Source organism: Scyliorhinus torazame, chromosome 4 (genome assembly GCF_047496885.1).
Source record: "Scyliorhinus torazame isolate Kashiwa2021f chromosome 4, sScyTor2.1, whole genome shotgun sequence".
In the NCBI taxonomy this organism is placed as follows: Eukaryota; Metazoa; Chordata; class Chondrichthyes; order Carcharhiniformes; family Scyliorhinidae; genus Scyliorhinus; species Scyliorhinus torazame.
This window is the reverse complement of record NC_092710.1, coordinates 291,035,135-291,056,904: the sequence shown is the minus strand read 5'-3', so window position 1 is coordinate 291,056,904 and position 21,770 is coordinate 291,035,135. Positions and strand designations below refer to the sequence as shown.

The following is a 21,770-nucleotide window of genomic DNA, read 5'->3' as shown; positions in this document are numbered from 1 at the left end:
TCCATAGTCTATCATAGTCTAGGTAGATACTTGTGTACACCACCAGGGAAGTGCTGCATTGTCGGAGGTGCTGTCTTTCAGATGAAATCTGAACCTGGGCCCAGGCCTGCCTATCAGGTAGGCTCTAATGGTCCCGTGATACTATTTTACAGACAAGCTGGGAAGTTCTCCCCAGTGTCCTGACCAACAGATACCCCTCCAGCAACATCTAAAAATAAGAAGACTCGACCATTTTAAAGTCACCTATTGTGGGGACTTGTTCTGGGCCAATTAGCAGATGCATTTTCTTTTTTTTTAAATATAAATTTAGAATACCCAATTCATATTTTTCCAATTAAGGGACAATTTAAATATAAAACACATGTTTTGGGTTGTGGGGGCGAAACCCACGCAAACACGGGGAGAATGTGCAAATTCCACACGGACAGTGACCCAGAGCCGGGATCGAACCTGGGACCTCTGCGCCGTGAGGCTGCAATGCTAACTCACTGCGCCACCGTGCTGCCCTCGCAGCTGCATTTTCTACCTCACATCAGTGCGTATTTTCTATTCTTTAAATTATTCAACTATTTTATACCAAACGCATCGGCTAACTCTGTGAACTGATTAGAACTTCATACTTATCTTTACCCTGGTTCTTATTTGACTCTGGCTCTTGGGGGGAATCGTGCCAAATCCCCAGGAGCCTGTCATTGCCTGGCGTGTTTTGTAAACATGGCACTTTCTTTTTTAAAAATAATTTTTATTAAAGGTTTTCATAAAATATCAATAACAAAATGAGAAAGAAAAAAGAACCCAACAGGGTTAAGTACAAAACACAATCTAAAAAAGCAACCCCCCAAACCCCTTCCCCCCCCCCTGTACATAAATAATAAATTAACATTAACACCCCGACTTAACACAACAGGTGTATACACCCCCTCAGACCCTCCAGTGTAAATAACATAAACAAAAATAAAGTAACCCCCCCCCCCCCCCACCCCCCACCCCCCACCCCCCGAGCTGCTGCTGCCATTGACCAGTGTCTATCGTTCTGCCAGAAAGTCTAAGAACGGTTGCCACCGCCTAAAGAACCCTTGTACCGACCCTCTCAAGGCGAATTTCACCCTCTCCAATTTAATAAACCCCGCCATATCGCTGATCCAGGATTCCACGCTTGGGGGCCTCGCATCCTTCCACTGAAGAAGAATCCTTCGCCGGGCTACCAGGGACGCAAAGGCCAGAATTCCAGCCTCTTTCGCCTCCTGCACTCCCGGCTCCTCTGCCACCCCTTATGGACATGTGAGAAGAATGAAAATTCCCTAGCCCCCGGCCTTGCAAATCTCCAAGGGTCCACCCCTCCCATTTGGTCCATAAAACCCCTCAACACTCTAGCCGCCGCCGGCTTCCTACCCGTCCTAGACCTGGAGCGATCCAGTGCCAGATCCAACACCGTGTTAAGTCTCCCCCCATTATCAGGCCCCCACTTCCAAGTCTGGGATCCGACCCAACATACGCCGCATAAAACCCGCATCGTCCCAGTTCGGAGCATACACATTGACCAGTACCACCCTCTCTCCCTGCAACTTACCACTTACCATTATGTACCTACCACCATTATCTGCCACAATGCTCGACGCCTCGAATGACATCTTCTTTCCCACCAAGATCGGCACCCCTCGATTTTTGGCATCTAGCCCCGAGTGAAACATCTGACCTACCCACCCTTTCCTCAGTCTTACCTGGTCTGCCACCTTCAGGTGTGTCTCCTGGAGCATAACCACATCCGCCTTGAGCCCCTTCAGGTGCGCGAACACGCGGGCCCGCTTAACCGGCCCATTCAGTCCCCTCACATTCCAGGTTATCAGCCGGATCAGGGGGGCTACCCACCCCCCTCCCCCGCCGACTAGCCATGACCCCTCCTCGGCCAGCCACGCGCCCGCACCCCACACCCGGCCCGTTCCCCACAGCGAAATACCCCCGTCTCGACCGCCCCCCCCTCCCACTTGCTCCAGCTCCTCCTTGACCTTAGCAGCAGCAACTCAATCCCCCCCGGCCCCCCCACCCCTGGCTAGGACCCATCCTAGCTGGTTGTAAACAAGGCATTTTCAACATTACATAATAAAGCACAAAGCAGTATTGTCAGATTATGACCCAACAATTTCTTTCATTTTTAAATCCATGTGTTTGGTTCTGATTCGTGGCAAGATGGGGGAGGGGAGCGAGAAGGAGGGAAGTGAGGACAAGCAGGAGAGATGTAGAAAAAGTGGTGAAATAGGGTGTTGATAGGCAGATGAGAGTATTATTAGATAAAGAAATAAACAGTCAATGGGAGAGATGAGTATGTGAGAGAAACACAGGAAAAGTAGGTAAAGCGATAAATCTGAGCGGTTTAGATAAATGGCAACAAATTGACAAATGCTTCCAATATTTCATATCCATTATTATTTCAACAGACAAATAAAGTCATAGAATTTTAGAATTTTTTACAATGCAGAAGGAGGCCATTCGGCCCATCGAGTCTGCACTACCCTACCCAAGCCCACACCTCCACCCTGTCCCCATAACCCAGTAACCCCACCCAACGCTAAGGGCAATATTGGACACTAAGGGCAATTTATCATGGCCAATCCACCTAACCTGCACACCTTTGGACTGTGGTAGGAAACCGGAGCAAACCCCCCCACACACACAAGGGGAGAACGTGCAGACTCCGCACAGACTGTGACCCAAGCCAGGAATCGAACCTGGGACCCTGGAGGTGTGAAGCAATTGTGCTAACCACTATGCTACCGTGCTGCCCATAAACACACTCAAGCACATCAATGTGTACACATTGGTGGCCCTACTGCTGAAATCTAGCTAACACACGTCAATGTGAAGATAAATTTTGTTCTTGGAGATTCAGTAGCTTCTTAATGTTAACAGTCGCAAAGGCATAAGATTGAACTGGACATTATTGTTCTGACAAGCTCCAAATTGGTCTGCGCTTCGGCTACCCAAATAATAAAGTCTATCTAATTGTCCTTTTCCGAGAGCAGCCGAGCAGACAGAGTCTGGGAAGCTGCCAAGAATTCCAAGCGAGGGATTTCCAAAAGCAACATGAGAGACAGCTTTCTACCCCCCGCCCCCGCCCGCCCCGCCCCTCGAGGTTCACTGACCTGTTTGAATCACAACAAGACTCTTAACTTGGAGAGTGCTGCTGCCTGGACTGCATGGATAGTTTGGACTGTCTGAGGAACATGTGGGCGCACAGGCCCCCCGGCGGCCGACGGTGGAGCAGAGTGAAGCACGTGTAGGTTTTAGCCAGTAGAAATATTTGGCTTGGCCGTTGGCCAGGGAATACTGCAAGAGTAGATTGAATTGATTTCGGGGATTTACCTGGCACTTGCTTGGCAATGCTTTATTGCCAATCTGAGCAGTCAGGCCCAGGCAGAACAAGCACAAAACAGCGAGAGGCACACCGTTAAACTATTGCACCCCTGTGACTCCCACCTCCCGTCCACACACCTTTTTCCACAGGTTAAACAGGAAAGTTCTGGCTCCGTTTCCAATTTGCCGGTTGTGTCAAATGCAATTAATGGATATCCCATTTTAGTACAAAGATAGAATCCGTTTCATTTTAAAATTCAACAGGGTGTAAAACTAAACATCACAAACAATGTAAACACGTGTGTCTCAGCTGTGCTCTGGTCCATGCAATTGTTTGGATATAAGAAACTTGCTGCCTATGTACCCAGGCTGTGTGCGAATTCTTCCACTCTCTGTACCACTTTCTAGCTGTGTTGGTGCAGATGTTTTCTCTGCCCTGTTCAAGATAAACTCATTCTGAAAGGTGAAATACTAAAGAATGGGAACCTTAATGGCTGCACTTTGCAACGGACAGTCTCACTTCAGGGGGGAGGGGAGGGGGTTAGAATGGGCATCACTGCTTCACGATCACAAGAGCTGGGGCACCGGGATATATGTGGGTGCAAGGGATTCCAGTGAATCTTTCCCCACTCCAGTGTAGAGTTAGGATCTTGACTAGAGGCAGTCAGTGGCTGGAGTTAATACAGAAAAAAAACACTTGTACAATGCCAATAACTAATCCCTTCATCATTGTGTCAATTATTTTCCCATTACCTTTTGCAAGAGTGCTTTTTCACCATTGTGCCCATGTGAGTTTGACAATATAACTGCTGAATAAAATGTAGGGGTCTCAAACTGAATCTTTGCACAAGGCCCCCACTTCCAGGCTCTGCTTGCTAGAATGACCTGCTACGGATCAGATTTTCAAGCCTGACTTGTTTGCTCCTCCTTCCTGTTGTGGAGGAACCGAGGCAAATACAGGTGCCCTGTCTCCTCCGTGAGATGAGCTGCGTCAGGCCCAGTGACAGAACAGGCCCAGTGATTGGTCCGGCCCAGTGATTGAAAAGGGCCAGTGGCTGGACCGGCCCAGTGACGGGACAGGCCCAGTGATTAAAAAGGCCCAGTGACGGACAGGCCCTGGGACGGGACGGGCCCAGTGACGGGGCAGGCCCTGTGATTAAAAAGGCCCTGTGACGGGACAGGCCCAGCGATTAAAAAGGCCCAGTGACGGGACAGGCCCAGCGATTAAAAAGGCCCAGTGACGGAACAGGCCCAGCTGATGGGACAGGCCCTGTGACGGGACAGGCCCTGTGACGGGACAGGCCCAGCTGACGGGACAGGCCCTGTGACGAGACAGGCCCTGTGACGGGACAGGCCCTGTGACGGGACAGGCCCTGTGACGGGACAGGCTCTGTGACGGGACAGACCAAGTGACAGGGCAGTGACTGCAGGCCCAGTGACTGGACAGGCCCTGTGACAGGACTGACCAAGTGACAGGGCAGCGACTGGACAGGCCCAGTGACTGGACATGCCCAGTGACTGGACAGGCCCAGTTTACTGGACAGGCCTAGTGACTGGACAGACCCTGTGACGGGACAGGCCCTGTGACTGGACAGGCCCAGTGACAGGGCAGTGACTGAAGGCCCAGTGACTGGACAGGCCCTGTGACAGGACAGACCAAGTGACAGGGCAGCGACTGGACAGGCCCAGTGACTGGACATGCCCAGTGACTGGACAGGCCCAGTTTACTGGACAGGCCCAGTTTACTGGACAGGCCTAGTGACTGGACAGGCCCTGTGACGGGACAGGCTCTGTGACGGGACAGGCTCTGTGACGAGACAGGCCCTGTGACAGGACAGGCCCTGTGACGGGACAGACCAAGTGACAGGGCAGTGACTGCAAGCCCAGTGACTGGACAGGCCCTGTGACAGGACAGACCAAGTGACAGGGCAGCGACTGGACAGGCCCAGTGACTGGACAGGCCCAGTGACTGGACAGGCCCAGTTTACTGGACAGGCCCAGTGACTGGACAGGCCCAGTTTACTGGACAGGCCCAGTGACTGGACAGGCCCAGTTTACTGGACAGGCCCAGTGACTGGACAGGCCCAGTGACTGAACAGACCCAGTTTACTGGACAGGCCCAGTGACTGGACAGGCCCAGTTTACTGGACAGGCCTAGTGACTGGACAGGCCCAGTTTACTGGACAGACCCTGTGACAGGACAGGCCCTGTGAGAGGACAGACCAAGTGACAGGGCAGCGACTGGACAGGCCCAGTGACTGGACAGCCCCAGTTTACTGGAGAGGCCCAGTGACTGGAGATGCCCAGTGACTGGACAGGCCCAGTTTACTGGACAGGCCTAGTGACTGGTCAGGCCCAGTTTACTGGACAGACCCTGTGACAGGACAGACCAAGTGGCAGGGCAGCGACTGGACAGGCCCAGTGACTGGACATGTCCTGTTTACTGGACAAGCCCTGTGACGGGACAAGCCCTGTGATGGGACAGGCCCTGTGACGGGACAGGCCTTGGGACAGGACAGGCCCTGTGACGGGACAGGACCAGTGACGGGACAGGCCCAGTGACTGGACATGCCCAGTGACTGGACAGGCCCAGCGATTGAATAGGCTCAGTGATTGAACGTTGGTCTTCCAGACCTGTCTGGTCCTATAACCCACTGGATGGTGCATGTTAGTTTGCGTTTTATCAAATTCTTTTTTTTTTAAATTTAGAGTACCCGATTATTTTTTCCCAATTAAGGAGCAATTTAGCATGGCCAATCCACCTAACCTGCACATCTTTTGGGTTGTGGGGGTGAAACACGCAGACACGGGGAGAATGTGCAAACTCCACACGGACAGTGACCCGGGGCCGGGATTCGAAACTGAGACCTCAGCGCCGTAGACCCAGTGCTAACCACTGTGCCACTGTGCTGCCCTCTTCAAATTCTAAAAGTAAACCTTACTCAAAATTTCTGGACATTGTAGATTTAAAATCATTGACAAAAGGACAAGAGGGGAAATGAGGAGAAATTCCTTCACAGAGAAAGGGTTGTTAAGCTCTGGAATGCATTACCTGGAAGGGCGACGGAATCAGATTCCGTAGGAGCTTACAAAAGGCAATTGAGCATGTACTAGAAGAGGATTAATTTGGAGGATCCTGAGGAAAGTGTGGGAGTAGATTGGACAGCTCTTACAAAGGGAGGCACAACAGGCTGAATGTCCTTTAACTGTGCTGTAAACAGTATGATAGTAACGGGTCTGCTTCCGTTAGCTGCACTCTTTTGTCATAAACAGCCTGACCCCCCCCCCCCCCCCCCCCCGCCTCAGGGGCACCAGTTCATTTGCATTTCCATTGACACAACTGTGGGCCTCTGGCCCATTCCGCAACGGTACCCAACGTACCCAGTAACCCACAACAATGGAAACAACAGAAGCAGCTGCTCATCGAGTAGCAAATTTAGAATTTGAACCCATGTACAACCAGTCAACGACTGGGAGCAAATATGATGCTGTTGAGGCATTTCCTATCTTCTTTCCTATACTTAATTCAACCTGCAAGCTCCTTTGATCACTAATCTTATAAGAGGGATTCCCCAATACCATCAACGTAGCCCCTTGAGCTGCAGCTATGAATTAAAGCTGTGGCAGATATGACAGGTGAGCGTTGCTGGAAGACGGCTTATGGAGCTCGGCTAAAACAAAGCTTCTATTTAAGATTAGAGAATGGACAGGCTCCTTACACACTAGCTACAAAACTGAGCTTTATTCGGGCTGCCCTAAGAAATGCAAGTTGATACCTCAGACCCTGCTTTGTTCGGCCTTGATTTCTTATGTGGTTATTGGTGTGTAACAGCAACAAATTAGCCAGTATCTCTGCTGTTTGGATTGTGTTCGTGGTTTAGCACAGAGACCTGCTCCACAACACTGTTCACAATTCCTCTCCTCTATTATTCATCCCACCAGTTTTCTTCAAGGTATAAATCTCCATGACACCACTGCAAACTCATCCTCCTTTGCCTTTACAGATCCCTCCCCATATCCTCCTCCTCTCTATCGCTGTACAAATCGATCCCTTCCTCCCCCTCCTCATTGTACAATCTATCCCCACATACTCCTTTCTCGTTCTCTTCCTCCTGATCCCTGTTCGGATCTATCACGTGCCAAAGCCCCATTCCACACATCAATTTAGGCTCAATCCCCAACAGACACCACTCCATATCGAGGCCTCCATTGCACTAGAAATTTAGATGACACAACAAGCTGCAAATGGGACTATAAGTCATCCAGCAAGTTCAGAGTTGCAAAAGTTGCTGCAGAATTCCAGATGACTAGAACTCTGCCTTTGATGGAAGATTGTGCCAACTCAGCTTTCGATCGGGTCCACTATAAGTAGAACTTGTGTATTTACAATAGAAATGCAGAAGAAGAAAACAGCACGCAGATGACCCATTCCATTGTGGACCAGTAGGAATATCACCTCAATATAGTTGCGGAGGAACATTTGGGTTGCTACCCCAATGGCTTTTAGGGAGAAGTGTACAACAACAAAGATCAGCCTCATACACAATGCCCTTAAGTATTGAACATCCTGTTGCCAGCCACTGTCTTAGGTCACACAAACAGAATGGCAACTTTAGCGAGTTACCTGTGGCTGGCTCCCATGCAACAGTCTGACAGCAGCGGAATTCTGTCGGCGGGATCCTCCGGTCCGCCGGCAGCGCACACACGCCCGTGAGTTTCCCGACGGCGTGGGTTGGCCACAATGGGAAACCCCATTGGCTGTCTGCAGGAACAGGAGAATGCCGCTGCCGGTGGGGGTGGGGGGGGGGAGCTGGAAAACACAGCTGGTGGACCGGAGAATCGGGAAAGTACAAGAACAAGGGCTGGTGGATTTACAATATCTGGCAAACTGACCCAAAATTTACTCCGTCGCAACACCAACAAAGTCTGAAAAAAAGAAGCATGCCTGGGTGAAGACATTTATCTGAGACTCCCTTAGCTTGGGATGCGCAAATTAATCTTAAACCAGAGTAGACTCTGTGCCATTTTCCACCAGTGCGGAATTACTCGGGAGGGAGAATGCTGACTCTTTCCGTGAAGTGGCATTCCTCCCTCGTCCATTAATTGGCACAGAAAAAGTTAAAAGATGTATTTTATAAATGTTCACGGATGCTTAACTGGGAACAGTCTGGCTTTGAGGCTGTGCAAGATATTTTAGAAACCCACTTCCTTCAATGGCTTGAATTCAAAGCAGGCTTTTGTTTTAAACCAGAGTGCACAGCTGGGCATTTTACTGATTCCATACATTGGGGCAACTTCCAGTTCTCCATCACATTTCCAATGAATTGGCTGTGCTGCAGGATCCAGCCCTAAAGGTTACTTTCAGTAACAAGAGACACTGAATGGGTCTAGCTGTTATCCTGCACGGTTACTATGGTGTGAAGCCTGGACAGTGTCTCTCTGCAACTTAGTAACAGAAGGAAGAGTGTAGAAAGACAGGATGGAAGTCCATGCAAAATTGTTTACAGGACATTATGTGAATGACATGACACTTAACTTTCACCACCTGAGACTGTTGCTTGAAGAGAAGCAGCTACATTCAATTACACAGGCTTCCTATTACGTGGGAAATTGCTCGTTAATCTAGAACTTGGGGTTTTTTCCAATTAAGGGACAATTTAGTGTGGCCAAACCACCTACCATTCACATCTTTGGATTGTGGGGTGAGACCCACGCAGACACAGGGAGAATGTGCAAACTCCATACGGACAGTGACCCCGGGCTGGGATTGAACCCAGGTCCTCGGTGCCGTGAGGTAGCAATGCTAACCACTGCGCCACCGTGCCACCCTAGAACCTCAGTTGAAAAAATGAAAATCACTTATTGTCACAAGTAGGCTTCAAATGAAGTTACTGTGAAAAGTCCTTAGTCGCCACATTCCAGCGCCTGTTCGGGGAGGCTGATACAGGAATTGAACCGTGCTGCTGGCCTGCCTTGGTCTGCTTTAAAAGCCAGTGATTTAGCCCAGTGTGCTAAACCAGCCCCTGGTTAATCAGCTAAACCACCAGTTATTAGACATGAATCCAACTTGTAAGCCCAACCGTTTGCAAAAGTGATGCTCTTCATAGTTTTGTTTATTGAAGAATAGACACCAGGGGCGGGATTCTTCTGCCCACCCCCTGCTGGTAGCGGAGTTCTCTGTTCCGGCAGCCGGTCAATGGGGATTCCCCATTATGGGCACCCCCCCACCCCATTGGGAAATTAGTGGGCGCGTATGCGCTGCCGGCGAAACGGAGGATCCGCCGATGGAGAATCCAGCCCCAGATATAAGTGATACACATTGGTCGAAATCTTCTGTCCTCGTTCACAGCTGGGATTTGCCGGTGCCGCTGAAAGTGAATCGAGTTTTTGCTGGAATGCAAACTTTGCCGTCCTCGCCCGCAACTGGTCCCGCCATGGATGAGTCTGGAGAATCGCGTCCAGACAATCAGTGAGCCACATGACACAGAAAGGGCTTTCTGATTAATCCCATTTTTATCTAATAGCTTGCATGTTTTTTTCCCTTTCAGCATGTATTAAATTCCCTTTTTAAACACTTCAGAGAGATCTCTCATGGTTGGTAATGCACACTTATTAAGACAGGTAAACGAGCTTTAATTTGTGAAACCACTTCAACACATTGAATTTGCCTGACAGCTCGCTCCACTTTGAATGTGAACCTGCAACTTTGTGCAGCTAGACCTGTGCAGAAACACCCTTCTGGAAATATTGATGTAGTGAATGCATTTCTGCCTAGTTTTCCACTTTTGAGTTCACACATTTGGTGCACTCGGCAATGCCCGCCCACACATCACCAACCCACCCACCCCCACCCCGATCCTGATGCTCGCTAACCCCTCTTTCCTGCCCCATCATTCAGGTTAGCATGCTGCGACCAATCACCGTCACCGTCATCAGTTCAGTACGATATTCAGGCAACGGGTATGCCATTCATTTCTGTTCAGTTGTTTTAGCATTATGCCATGTTTCTCATTGAAACATGCAAAGTTCTTACAGGGAGCGACGGGGTAGATGTGAATAGGAGACACAGGGCGCGATTTAATGGGGAAAAAACAGAGTTCCGTTGTGGGCTTGTTTAGCCGGGTGTTTCCCGGCACTGCGACCCCGCTATTAAATGGGCTCTGTTCTTTTCTCCGTCCTCGGTGAGGAGGGCCCTGCCAAAGCCGCACTTACCTTCCTTTCCAGCACTGAGAAGCCGGAAGAGATAGATCTCTCAATTTCCGCAACGTGACCCTCCAACATACCGATTAGCGGGTCCTCGAGCTCCCCCTTACCCACCTCATAAGGGCCCAATGCTACCTGGACAGCTTGGCACTGCCAGCCTGGCATTCTGGCAATGTTCCTGCCAGCCTGGCAATGCCAGGGTGACACTTGGTTGGCAATGTCAGGGTGCCAGGCTGGCAGTGCCAGGGTGACCACCCGTGGGCCTCCAATCCCCTGGGAGAAACCCCCCCCCCAAGTGCCCTTCTGCGTGGTCCACCTTTGCGCCTAGCCAAAGTCTTCAAGATGAGGGGATTTGATCACGGGTAATAAAAGATCCCTCCCATCCGGGTCATTCGCTCTTCCAACCTCTTCCATCGGGCGGGAGATATAAAAGTCTGAGAACACATATTAACAGGTTCAAAAATAGCTTCTTCCCCGCTGTTACCAGACTCCTGAATGACCCTCTTATGGACTGAATTTGTCCCTCTACGCACCTTCCATACAGTTGTAGCACTATACTCTGTATGCTTTACCCAATGTTTATGTATTTAGATTGTGTACTTATCATATGTCCTATATTTTTCATGTGTGGAGGAGTGGCACGGTGGTGCAGTGGTTAGCACTGCTGCCTCACGGCGCTGAGGATCCGGGTCCGATCCCAACTCCGGGTCACTGTCTGTGTGGAGTTTGCTCATTTTCCCCGTGACTGTGTGGGTCTTACCCCCATATCCCAAAGGTGTGCAGGGTAGGTGGATTGGCCACTCTAAATTGCCTCTTAATTGGCCTTTTTTGTTGAAGTTTCTCACCTATGGAACGATCTACCTGGACTGTATGCAGAACAATGGGCTGATTCTCCGCAGCCCCGTGCCAAAATCTCGTTTGGCGCGGGGGCGGAAAATCGACGTTCCCGACTGGATTGCGACCGGCACCCTCCGGCGATTCGCCGGGCCCCGGAGAATCGCTCATCCGTGAATCACGCCACACAGCTGGGTGGCCATTGCCAGGCGCCCTCCCAGCGATACTCCGATCCTGGCCTTCCGATATCCCGACAGCGTGGTTCTAACCACGTATGGCCGGTCATGACTCTCACGCGACGGCTGCAGGCAGGGGGATCTAGCACCGGGGTAGGGGGCCCTTATGGGCGGCCGGGGCAGCGATCGGGCCGGTCTGATGCAGCGGCACCCGACCGATCGAGGGGGGCCTTGTTTCTTGGGCTTGGTCCACGGTCCGACGAGTCTGCCATGGCGCTCGGCGGGGCCTCTGGAGACCACCGCCGTGCGCATGCGCGGACTCAGAAACGTAAGTGCGGGGCCCGTTTCTGCAGCCAAAGCTGTGTGAATTACTCCGGGTCCCTGCCAGCCCCTTCAAGGTAAGTGAATAGCTCTTTATTTTTTGCAGGAAACTGGGGAGTGAAACACCAGCGTTTTTACGCCAGCGTGGGGACATAGCCCCATTTTTAGAGAATCCAGCCCAATACTTTTCACTGTACTTTCGTACACGTGACAATGAATCTAAGTCTAAATCTAGTAATACCCAGTGTTGTGTTGGGTGTTCTGGATCACAAACAGGTCACCAACACTGGAAGTGGTGCAACTCTATTTTATTATAAGGTTAACTATATTAACAGACTTGAACTGTGGGTAAATGCAATACCAGCTTTAACTGTTGACCCTTGCCTAGTCCTAACCAGGTGATGCACTCAGCACATGGTGAATGTCTGTGTTGCAGGCTGTGAGCTCTGTGCTCCGAGCTGGCTGCTACTAGAATGAGCGGGAACTCTCCTGTCTCCTGTCTTTATAGTGCGTGTGCTCTCACTGGTGATTGGCTGCAGTGTTGCGGTGTTGTGTATGCTGATTGGTCCCACTGCATGTCCATCAGTGTGTGTGTGTGTGTGTGTGTCTCACCCTGATATACTGGTGAATATTATGACACCCAGCACATCAAAAATCATCTCATTTGACCAAACAGCACCGTTCTTGATGGGAATAACACAAAGCAGGTTAACTTTAGAGTGTGTGAGTGGGTGGGTGTGAGTGTGAGTCGATGAGTGTGTGGGTGGGTGTGTGAGTGTGCATGTGAGTGTGTACCACAGCTGAGCCCAGTACCTGTTCTCACCTGGCAGTGAACAGCAGGGATCACAGTGATCAGGAAAAGAGACTCATTGAGGTGTTTCTTGCCCTTGTGTGCCCGTGTAAAATGGACATTAGCCCACTTTTCATCTCTCTTTCCATTAACATTTGCAATTGAGTGGGTGCCAGGGAATAAGAATCGAAAGAGATGTAAAACACCACTGTTGCACTGGCACACAAAGTTAAGATCTACCTCTGTGTAACACCTTTTAGCCAAGGCTCACTAACTCAAGAACAAAGCGTGGACTTTTCCGATTTGTGGACACTTTGCTCCTCGCTACAGCAACAACCTTTATTTCTATATCGGCTTTAGCAGAATAAAAAGTCCCAGGTTGCTTTCCAGGAGTGTCACAAAACAAAATATCACAGCGAGGCACATAAGTCACTCAAAGAGCCCTTCCAGCTTCAGGTGAGCATACACAAGGCCCTCCATTAAATCCTGTTACCTCCATTCCCTCTCATTTACTTTTTCAAGTTGCTTTGAATAAATTGTTGACTTAGTTACCATTGGCCTCACACTGACCCTCAGCTCTGCCATGACCATAATCAGGAAGTCCTCTCATGTAACCGGTCTTTGAAACATTGCAGTCCTTTAAGAAAGCGACAGCTGAGGGTTGCCAGGAGTCTGGCCATCCCATCCTCGCTGCTCCTTCCTGCATCCCTCCTTCCTTTAGGGGACTATCAATCTTCATTTACTCTCAGCAGCTGCTACTTCCTTCCCCGCAGCTTTACTGATCTGACACAGAAAGTGATCTCCACTTTTCCACTGCCCTTCAGTGGCACAGTCCACACTTGCCCAGGTTACACCAATAAATAATCTTCACTGCCAGCCTGCAGTCAACTTCTCGTGGATTGTTGCCCTCCCCTCCCCTCTCCCAGAGCCCGAATAGTCCAATGTTTATTCAATTTCTTGCTGAAATAAAAACTGTTGCTCAACTGAACATCATTTTCATTACTCATAATCCGGACAAATTCCTTCTGGGTTGAATTTTGCCCTTGGAACCTAGATTTCTCGCTGCCCCGTCCTCCCCAGCACAGCCCCACCCTCAAGATTTTTCCGGCACTTTTGAGACTGTGATATCACTTTGGGCTATCATTCTGTGGACTCTCGTGTGGGTGGCTGCTTGTGGTTTGGGGAGTTGGGCGAAGGGGGAGGGGGGGGGGGGAGGGGGAGTTGGTGGACAAGGCATCACTGCTAAGATTGGTCCATAGAATTTTTACATATGTGCAGCTGCTACTATGGGCATCAGGAACAGGAATATTGCCAGTATTTTCATTTGCCTTTCTGAATTTGGGGCATCCTTTTTTTTAAATAAATTTAGAGTACCCAATTATTTTTTTCCTCATTAAGGGCAATTTAGCATGGCCAATCCATCTAACCTGCACATCTTCAGGTTGCGGGGGTGACACGGGGAGAATGTGCAAACTCCACACGGACAGTGACCCAGGGCCGGGATTCGAACCTGGGTCCTCAGCACCGTAGGCAGCAATGCTAACCACTGCGCCACCGTGCTGCCCTAATTTGGGCCATCCTACCTAAATGTGCCAGAATAGCCATTGCCACACCACACAGATACCTAAAATGGAGATAGGCCCCTGAAACCTGCTGGGTGAGGCTAATGTCTGTAGAAGGACACCCTATCCTGCTTTTAATTTAGTGGATCAGACATTTGTCCCACTCAGGATTCATCAGCAGCTAATGTGACCACCTGCAGCAGCAACCTTTTAAAAACATGCCCACCCCCCCCCCTCCCCCCGGGCCACCCACCAACACCAATCCACCCTCTTCACTGCCATAATAACGTCAATCGGACCCCCCCTCCCTCCATTGTTGTACGGATTCCCCCTCCCAGTATATACCTACGTGCTGCTGACAGACCAATGGAAGTTCGTGGCCCCCCCAGGATGTGGGGAATAATATAGCCTCAACAAGGAGGCCGAGAATGTCCTGACATTGGGCCTCAGATCTAGTAGTTGGAGTTTACACAGTCTGGTCCCAGAAACAGCGTAACGCATTCTGTTTTAGTCAGAAATACAAAAGTCAACATTGGGGATTAATGTGGCGCTAATTAGAACATTTAGAAGTGATTTGATAATGATCTTCAAGGCCAAAATATAGACCAGGAAATATAGAGCTACACCTCAGCAATCGAGATGTTGAGCAATTTGGGTTTCTTCACTTCTCTCATTGAGTAACAGAAACCAACAATTTCAATATTGCTGTCATCATTTAGAGGAATGCAGGCTGAATTGAAAGTGATGAAGTATTTCATAGAATCATAGAATTTACAATGCAGAAGGAGGCCATTCAGCCCATCAAGCCTGCACCGGCCCTTGGAAAGAGCACCCTACGCCTCCACCCTATCCCCGTAACCCAGTAGTCCCACCTAACCTTTTTTGGACACTAAGGGCAATTTCGCATGGCCAATCCACCTACCCTGCACATCTGTGGACTGTGGGAGGAAACCGGAGCACCAGGAGGAGGAAACCCACGCAGACACGGGGAGGATGTGCAGACTCCGCACAGACAGTGACCCAAGCCGGGAATCGAACCTGGGACCCTGGAGCTGTGAAGCAACTGTGTTAACCACTATGCTACCGTGTTGGCCAGGTGGTCACATGCCTAAGGACATTATTAAAATTTAGTTTAACTATTTGATGGGCGGAAGCTGATTGCCGACAAGTATCCTAGACACCCAAGTGCGCTGCCCTCTCTTCTGTCCAATGTATACGGGACACTCATACCCCCGAAACACAGGTTTCAAGCTTCACACATTATTTTTTTTGTGATCATTCCTGCTTCATAAATCTTTTGTACTGAAAACTAGACAAGGTTAAATACTCAAGAAAAAAAAAACTCCAATCCAATCCTGACCACTAAATACTGTCCTCTTTTTTTTAAGCTCAAGACTTGTCAGCAAGTTCTGTTCACATGAACGTTTTTGCAGATAGGAAGAATATTCGCCAACTTAAAGTCTCTCAGCTTGACAGCCAGGCTTGCCTATTGAATGACCTTTGAACTACAACTTTATTTTACTGCTCTCCTGCAGAAAGGGAGACAGACTGATTTGCTTTAAATGGCAGCACAACCAGCTAAATCCTATCGGCCAATGATAAGAGTATCATATAATGGTCTCTGCCAGGCAGTGTTCAATCAATACTGGAGCTTTTATCTGTGCCATTAAATTACTGGCTTGATGCAGCCTTTTACACGACTTGAAGACAAGCTTACATATTCTGCCAACCTCCTCTGCTGATTCTCTGGTCTTTGTGTGCTGCATACTGACTTCCGAGACTGTTCTTGCTCTCTTATTAAGCTAGAAACGGCATCCACCAACATGCTGAAAAGTCTGTGTCATCATTAGGCACAATGGGTCAACCAACCCAAGGACAGTCATAGACACCATTTCCATAGTGATGGCAACCTTGTGACATCATGCGCAGTGTGGGCAGACTAAAAGAGCAGGATGGGTTGTGGCAAGATGGGTTCAGAAGCGTGCAGGTGAGCTGGCAAAGGAAGAGGATAAACGCTCAAGACATCATGACACGTGGCGGTTTGAAATACACATTTCTTACCTTGCACGATAGAAAATGGTGCAAAATGGGCATGCCTCGAGTGAAAGGAACACTGCCACCTTTTGTTCAAAACTTTGCACATAAGACCCCCCTCCCTCCCTTCCTCTTTCACCAACACTGCCCCTCCTCCCCCACCAATTTACCTCCCACCGACCCGCAGAATCTATTTTTGCTATTTTGTTTTCCAATGGCGAGAAAGGAACGTTATGCTAAATATTTAAGCAGTTCCTGGTATTTCAAGCACCTGTTAGGACAACGGACAGGAAAATAAAAGAAACAACAGCTGACTGGGTCAGGTCACCTCCTTGAAAGTCAGGGAACCACCACCTACCAGTATTTAGGTAACACAAGGCCTTACTTTCTTGCCGCAACAGCCAGTGAAAGCCTTTTCCTCGCTGTGCATCCGCACTCTTGATTTCCACTCTAGTTAAATGTGACCCTGGCTTCACAGCCTGGCTCAATTGGTGGTCAGGGCTCATTTTGTGTCAATAACGAGTGTGCTTGGGGCACAGGTACATCTTAAGTGAAGTTAACCATTAACTAACACCATGGTGATCGGATTATATTTATCTTGTAGACATCTGATGCATTATTCCCAACTTTTCATAGATTTACCTTGTTCCACTGTTTTTTCAGAGAGGAGCGATTGAATAGGGGTCAGGGCCGGGTGGAGGGAGTAAGAAGCTGAGCTGTGTCATGTACATGAGTTCATTTTCAAAGTACTGAAGGTGGCTGAGGCAAAATCAGATCTCCCCGGAATAAGTGAATTCTTACACCGCCTACATAGGCAGCCTTAAATCAAGCACAAAGCCTGACAATCTATCACCAAACAGATTGGTTTACTTGGTCTCTGCTCCAAACGATTGCAAGTCCAACAAGCAGCTCAGACTTTCACAAGGTATTTGCCAAAGGTGAGGCTTTGAAGATCTTGCTGTGGAGGACAGTGAGTTGGAATAATGCCTGTTTTATTGCTGCTGCTATCACCTGAACTAATATTGGTTATTTAAATGATTTACAAATTGACAAGAGCTATAAAAGCCAAAGAAAAGTTAACTTCAGAAAGTGCCAAAGTTTAATTGGCAGTTTTGCAACTTCTAAAATTGTAAGTCTGCCACTTCGTAAAAATAGGGGTCAGCACCACAATAGACACAGATAAGCCTGGTCAATGATTCATTTTTTGGAAAAGAACTTTTATCTCAATTTTCAAATTGCTGGTGTTTTCTAAAGTTAAGTTGATTCCTTGCAGAGAACTCAGCATTTCAAAAGACCGTGCAAAAAAAAAAGTGCACAGGAGGAGGCCATTCAGCCCATTGTAACTGGGTCACAGCAAAGTCACCTGCATTCATCTAGCAATTTAAGGATTTGAAAATTTGTGTTTTTATTCCCAGACAGGTACCGCCAATTGTTCCGTCCCCAGGGAAACATGGGAGAGGGCGCGATTTTAATTCAGCCCACCCTTCACAAAAGTGACGAGATCGCATGCAGCTTTGGTTTGACCCAATGTTACTCCCGAGTGAGATCAATTTTGAATAGTTGCACCTAATTCTGTGAGTTCAGTTAAAATTATCACAGCCCTATTCCCCCCACCTCTTTATATTTTTAGCATTTGATTAGGTATGCTCATCACTCTGGCATCTCCAAGTTCTCAAAAGCTTCCTGTTGGCTACTGAATAGTTAATTCAGCCTCATTTATTCTAATACAAAGAATTTGATGGCTTTCGGCCTAAATTACCCTAAACGTTACAATAGCCTTTGCACTTTTACTGACCTTCAGCATCCAATCTTGCCTGACGTACGTGGCCTCTTCGTACTTGGCCAATTTAGTCTGCGGCTGCACTTGAAAGATTCCTGCTGCCTTTTTTACCCTCAGCAGGAAAACCGGCACAGTGGTCACTCACTCAACCTAGATGTTGACACAAAGATCTTTGCAATCAACAGCATCATCCGGCCCCAGGTCACATTGGCTACCCTCTTTTGTCTCATTCTCTCTTTGGTCCCCTCCTCACTACACACGCACACCAGCAACCCCCACCTCTCACTCATACCACCCCCCCCCCCCCCCCCCCCCCCACTCCTGACCCAAACAAAACAAACTGTTTGTGGCCATTGCTGAGGGGGCTATGCCTCATCGTGGAGATGAGAAATATTTAATCTGTATCCCACCTGTCAAACCTGTCAAAAGGTCACAAGGTCAGTATGCTCTTTCCTCCCTGACTAATCACACTCCACCACTGGCTCCTACCTAAGGTGGTAGGACCGGGGCATACATCCACCGCAGAGAGATAAAAAACAATATTGTATTAGGAAATAGAACACCCCCCCCCCCCCACCCCCACCCCACCTCACACACTTTTCCAGAAACCAAAGAAAAACTATGTCCCGTCAGTAACGAAAGACAGATAAGAAAATCCTTTGATCACCTTGGTGACCATCCTACTTTCAGCTGAAAGTGAATGCATCCTCTTCAGTAGCTCCCAGTCCCAGGCCTGCATGTCAAAGCTAATCCTTTTGATCTGACAGATTCTAATTAATTTAATAAGCCTGTCTCTGAATGGGCTTGATTAGCAGCCGAGAGGTCTAGCTGATAAACAAAACTGCCCACAGAGGAGAAGCACGACACAGTGAAGGTTTGATAGCAGTTGACCTCCAGGCTCACGTTAGACCCTTTATTATCCACCCACGGAGGAGTCCCCAGCGCATGAGCGGGCACTACAAGGCCAGTCACAGAATTACAAGATGAATTACGCATCGCTGCCACAAATGTGTTCTGTACAAGGACTTACTTGATTAAATTCTCTGGACATGGAAGTCACTTTGACAGCAATTTTGAGCTTTCAGATTAGTTGGGGTGGGTGAGGGGAGAGATAAAGAGAAACGGCAAGCGCATCTTTTCCAAATGGAGGCGTTTTCTGATCAGCCCATCATCCACTGCCACAACCCTGTCAGCAGTGGGCAAAGCATTCAAATTGTGCAATCCATTCCCCAGAAAATACTGGCTGGTGCTCATGTAGAGAGACACATCCAAAGTACATCATGCAAGATTTATTCATTCAAAGGTGCTGTTCTTATTTAAGAAATTAGGCACTTGGTTGGATTTTGGTTGGCTGGCATTGAGGTCTGGCTCCCCATGTTTACACAACTAAATTAGTTATCCTGGTGGTAGAATCGTACATACAGTTTAAACAACAACTTGCATTTCCAAAAGTCACAGTAAAATATCCCCAAAATGTTCCATACGGAGGAACCTGCAAAATATAGGCAGGGTAAGTGCAGAGAAGATGTTCCCCTCGGTTGGGGAGTCTAGAACCAGGAGACACAATTTCAAAATACGGGGGAATCTGCTGAGGACTGAGATGTGGAGAGATTTCTTTACACAAAGTGCTGTGAATCTTTAGAATTCTCTACCCCAGAAGGCTGTGGGAGCCCAGTCATTGAGTATGTTTAATTACGAGATTGACCGATTTCAGATTACCAATAGTGTAAACGGTTATGGGGACAGTGGATGTAAACGGCATTGGAGTGTCTGGTCAGCCATGATCATATCGAATGGGGGAGGCATGGTGGCACAATGGTTAGCACTGCTGCCTCACAGTACCGAGGACCCCGGTTCGATCCTGGCCCCGAGTCACTGTCTGTGTGGAGTTTGCACATTCTCCTCCTGTCTGCGTGGTTCTTACCCCTACGACTCAAAGATATCCAGGATAGGTCGATTGCCCCTTAATTGGAAAAAAAGGATTTGGATACTTTACATTTTTTTTAAATGATCGCATTGAATGGCAGAGCAGGCTGAATGGCCTACCCCAGTTCCTAAACCAAATTTGATTTAGCACTGAGTGACAAAAGGAGATATCAGTAGCACAGTGGCTAGCATTGTGGCTTCACAGCACCAGCAACCCAGGTTCGATTTCCCCCCGCTGGGTCACTGTCTGTGCGGAGTCTGCACATTCTCCCTGGATGGGATTCTCTAATCCCGCGGCAGAGTGTCCACACTGTCGTAAACGCCATCGCGTTTTACAACGGCGTGAACAGGCTGACCTGATGACTAATTCTGGGCAGCAAAAGGGGCCAGCACGGCACTGGAGCGGTTGACGGCGCTCCCGCTGCTGATCCCGGCGTGAACTGGGCGCCGTGGGATCCGCGCATGCGCAGTGGCACCGGCACCAATGCGCGCATGCGCAGTGGCCTCCTTCAACGCGCCGGCCCCGACGGAACATGGCGCAGGACTACAGGGGCTGGTACTTGGGAAAGGAGGCCCCCAGCCAGAGAGGCCGGCCCGCCGATCGGTGGTCGGAACCCCCCCCCCCCCCCCCCCACACACAGGCTGCTCCCCGACCCTTCCATGCCGAGGCGCCGGCTGGACTCAGCGTTTTTACGACGGCCGCTCGGCCCATCCCAGGCCAAGAATCGGCGGGCCGGCCACGTAGAACGGCCCCCTACCGGCGCCGCGCCAACCAAGCTGGTGCCAATGGCGCCGCGTGCCGGCATCAGGGCGGCGTGGCGCGATTTGCACCGGTCGTGAGGATTCTCCGGCCCAGCCCCGGGCTGAGAGAATCCCGCCCCCTGTGTCTGAGTGGGTTTCCTCCGGATGCTCCTGTTTCCTTCCACAGTCAAAAGACATGCAGGTTAGGTTAGGTGGATTGGACATGCTAAATTGCCCTTAGTATCCAAAAAGGTTAGGAGGGGTTATTGGGTTACGGGGATAGGGTGGACGTGAGGGCTTAAGAGGGTTCTTAAGTTCTTAAGGATTTAAGCAGTGAAAATCAGGATTGCTGATAGGCCAGAAGTGGAGGAGTGCAGAGATCAAAAGAATGGAGGAGTAAGAGTAGTCCATTCAGCCCCTCGAATCTGTCCCATTATTCGATAAGAGTGTGGCTGATCTGATTGTGGTCTGGACTCCATTATCCTGGCTGCTCCCCCCCCTCCCCCCCATTACCATTGATGCACTTGTGAATCAAGAATGTAGCTACCTAAATACCACAGAGGGCCGTAGGAAGTTAAAGGAAGGGCAGAGCGAGACCATAGAGGGGTATTGAAAACAAGGATGTGAATTTTTCAAATTGAGCCTGTTATAAAAATGGGAGCCATGATGTGGAGATGCCGGCGTTGGACTGGGGTGAGCACAGTACGAAGTCTTACAACACCAGGTTAAAGTCCAACAGGTTTGTTTCGATGTCACTAGCTTTCGGCAATAAAAATGGGAGTCAGTGTGAGTCGGCGACCATGGGGGTGATGGCTGAACAGAAGTTGGTGTAAGCTAGGATTCAGGCAGCAGAGATTGGATGAGCTGAATAATTGGGCACAATTCTTCCAAAAGGGAACAAAGGTCCCTAGCCACTCAACACAACGCGCTGTGTAGAAGGGGCCCGAACCGGGAACGCGTGGCCGAGGGTGGACATTGGCCCCATTTTGTACAGCTTGCCGAAATTCCCCAGTGTAATGGGCGATTGGGACGGCAGTTTGAAATGGCATCCC

At 49.3% G+C, this 21,770-nt stretch overlaps 1 protein-coding gene across 11 annotated transcripts in view; it reads right to left on the bottom strand.

Moving 5' to 3' along the window:
• The window catches only part of LOC140410991 (PR domain zinc finger protein 1-like), a 121,190-nt gene that overhangs the window by 49,909 nt on the left and 49,511 nt on the right, over nt 1–21,770 (bottom strand). Inside the window, exon 1 of one of the 11 annotated variants that reach the window (XM_072499895.1) lies at nt 18,067–18,128. The exons of the other annotated variants lie outside the window; for them this stretch is intronic. The gene's annotated coding sequence lies outside the window, so the exon portion shown is untranslated. Of the gene's footprint in view, nt 1–18,066; nt 18,129–21,770 lie in introns of those variants that run through there. 11 annotated transcript variants of the gene reach the window in all.